The sequence below is a fragment of the Pteropus alecto genome, unplaced genomic scaffold (genome assembly GCF_000325575.1).
Source record: "Pteropus alecto unplaced genomic scaffold, ASM32557v1 scaffold24, whole genome shotgun sequence".
NCBI classification, from domain to species: Eukaryota; Metazoa; Chordata; class Mammalia; order Chiroptera; family Pteropodidae; genus Pteropus; species Pteropus alecto.
Window position 1 is genome coordinate 9928073 of NW_006439192.1, and position 3241 is coordinate 9931313.

The following is a 3241-nucleotide window of genomic DNA, read 5'->3' on the forward strand; positions in this document are numbered from 1 at the left end:
GAGTCTGGAAGGTGGTCCCTAGAGCCGGAAGCTCTTGTCTCAGAGTCAATTCACCTGTTTCTTTGAGGTCTCCTTGAAGTCCTTTGATAAGTGGTGGTGATTGCCCATATAGGATCTTGTAGGGGGAAAACCCAGTCTTCTTGGTTGGGGCCAACCTGATGCTTAATAGTGCCATGGGGAGAACTTCGTCCCAATGTAGATGTGTTTCCTGACTTAGTTTTCCCAACTGAATCTTAAGGGTCCTGTCCTGAACTCTGTGGTCGATAGGCAGTATGCAATTTCCATTTAACATTTAAATTCTTAGCAGATAGCTGCACTATTTCTGGTATAAAGGCTGGCCCATTATCTGAGCCAGAGGTAATTGGTAGGCCAAATTGTGGAACAATTTCTCAGAGGAGCAGTCTGGCTACTTTTTGGGTCTTCTCAGTCCAAAAAAACCCAGGCCTAATTGGCCTCTACCTAATTGGAATAGGTGCATACAAAGACCAAGAGATACTTGAGGCCCTGTGATTGAGGCATTTTAGTGAAGTCTACTTTAAGTTCCTCAAAGAGAGTGCCACCAACACTTTGGACCCCCGGTAGGGCACATAGCCCTTGCTTGGGGTTTTTGCGGGCACAGACCTTACACTATTCACACACTGCTCGGGAGATGCTAGAGAGCTGGAGGACGTACGAGTATCGGCTCAGAGTGGTTTCTAGGGCAGTGCTACCAAGGTGAGTCCTTTGGTGAAACTGCTTGACAAAAGCTGGGGCTAGGGCCCCAAAGACTACAATTCGCCTGTCTTTGAACTTCCACCATCCACAGGGAGGAGGCTCCCCTCTTCAATCTTAAATTAGGCTGCTTCTTGAGGCACGCACTTGGGGTCCCATTTGGCTAAAGGACTGAAAACAGGGAAGCAGTTAGAGCCATAGGGTGGCCATTTTCTTGGCTGCTGCCAGTTTGGCAACATGGTCTGCCCTGCGGTTGCCCCGGGCCATTATGTCATCCCCTTTTTGATGTCCTCTGCAGTGCATGACTGCCACTTTCTTGGAGGCCCACAAAGCATCTTAGAGTTCTAGAATTTCTTTTCCATATTTTTGCTTTTTCTCCCTGAATTGATTAGACCCTTTTCTTTGTACAGGGCTCCATGTACATAGAGGGTGGTGAAGGCATACTTAGAGTCATTCTATATATTAGCACACACTCCTGCTGCCAGCTGAAAGGCGCAGGTCAAGGCAATGAGCTCTGCCTTCCATGCTGAGGTTCCCTTAGGCAGAAGTTTTGCTTCAGTAGTGGAATGTAGGGTCACCACAGCATATCCGGCAAGGCGTTCTCCTCCCCTCACAAAGCTGCTACCATCAGTGTAATATTCTACATCAGGGTCCTTGAGGGGGTGGTCTCTCAAATTGGGTTGGCTGGAAAGCTTCATCCATGACTTCAGTGTAATTGTGATCTGGCTGGCCAGACACAACAGGTAGCAAGGTGACGGGGTTCAAGATTTGTACTACCTCTAGGCAGATTTGTGGATTCTTGCATAGCATTCCTTGGTATCTGACCATCTGGGCATTGGTTAGCCAATATTGTTACGTGTATTCCAGTAATGTTGTTATTGAATGTGGTACTCGAACTGTCAGTTCTTGCCCCATAGTCGGTTTGTTGGCCTCTGACACAAGGAGAGTCATGGCTGTGAGTGCTTGCAAGCAGGGTGGCCATCCCTGGGCGACAGAGTCAAGGTGTTCAGAAACATAAGCCACAGGGCAGTGCCAAGATCCTAGCAGTTGGGTTAAGACCCCTACTGCGACACCCGTGCGCTCGTGTACATACAGAAAGAAAGATTTGGTTAAATCTGAGAATCCTAGTCCGGGGATGTTAGTGAGTGCCCGTTTGATTTCTTCAGAGGCCTTCTGTTGTGTAGATTCCCAGAGGCTCCACGTTCTTTTCCCTTTGTGACTTCATAGAGGGATTTGGCCAGGATGGAGAAATTAGGTATCCAGATTCTACAGAAACCAGCTGCTCTGAGGAATTTGCGGACTTGTCACCGGGTGGTAGGGATGGGAATTGAACAGACTGTTTGTTTCCTTTCTGGGCCCAGTTGGTGTTGTCCCTGCGACAGGTGTAAGCCGTGGTATTTGACTCTTTCTTGGCAGATTTGAGCCTTCCTTTTAGAGGCCTTGTAACCTGCTTCCCATAGGAGATTGAGGAGTAGATGCATTCTTTCCGTGCATTCCTCATAGGTCTTTCCTGTGAAGAGGAGGTCATCTACATACTGGAGTAATGTACAGCTGTGTTGGTCTGCCGGGAATGCCTTTAAATCTGAGGCTAGAACTGTCCCGAAATGGTTGCGGAGTTCTTGAACCCCTGAGGCAGCTGTGTCCATGTTACCTGGCCCTTGTTTCCGCTTTTAGGGCTTTCCCATTGGAAGGCAAAGATTGACTGACTTCTGGATCTGCTGACAACACAGGCCTCTTTTCCTTTAATTGACTTCGGGAGGGCGCCAAGGCTCAGGCTAGGAGGACCTTACAGTTGTCATTTAGGTAGACTCTCAACCAAGGGGGTCGGATGCGAACTATTGTCTCCCAGGAATCGTCATAAGGGAATTGATCTGGGTGGCCCGGTTGACTGGTAATGACTTGAGACCTTTGCAATGACTTCCCTATTGAGAGCTCCCTCTGCTGGCCACCCAACGCCAAAAGAGGGCCAGTCAATCATAAAAGGTGCAGAGTTTCTGTGGGGTGAGTTTAGCTTCATAATCTCCTGAATAACCCTTTTTGAAATTCTTAAGCATATGACCTAAAGGTGTCTACTCAGTTGTCTACCCATCCTTCCACCCGTGGTTGGTGTCTCACATGCACTCAGAGATTTGCTTCACCGGTCTCCGGCCACTCCCCTTGTGGGGATCCTAGCAATTGATGGGGCGGTATAAACCCCCGACTAGGATCACTGGAGTAGATTCCTCATGGAGATCCAGTGACACCACCCTAAGCTGTATGAGGTTCGCCACGGACCCGCAGATAGGGGCTCAACTCTCGCTTTGTAGGAAACCCACGTATTAGTCACATGCAAGCGCACACCATACACACACCACTCTCTGCCCTGTATACCTGAGAGGTCATTGTTTTCCTCTAACAAATGTAATCGAGTGACCTTGGGAGTTGAGCAGACTGCCCTTCTGTCCTCTAATGGAGGCTGTTCCTGGGACCCGGGTCCTTATCACTCGGTTGGGTGGTGTTCTCCGGGTTCCATTGTGCTCTCGGAGCCGCC

The 3241-nt window shown here is 49.0% G+C and overlaps 1 protein-coding gene across 5 annotated transcripts in view; it reads left to right on the forward strand.

The window, feature by feature from the left end:
- Positions 1 to 3241, forward strand: part of GTF2E2 (general transcription factor IIE subunit 2) — a 76844-nt gene that overhangs the window by 8273 nt on the left and 65330 nt on the right. The window lies entirely within an intron of this gene.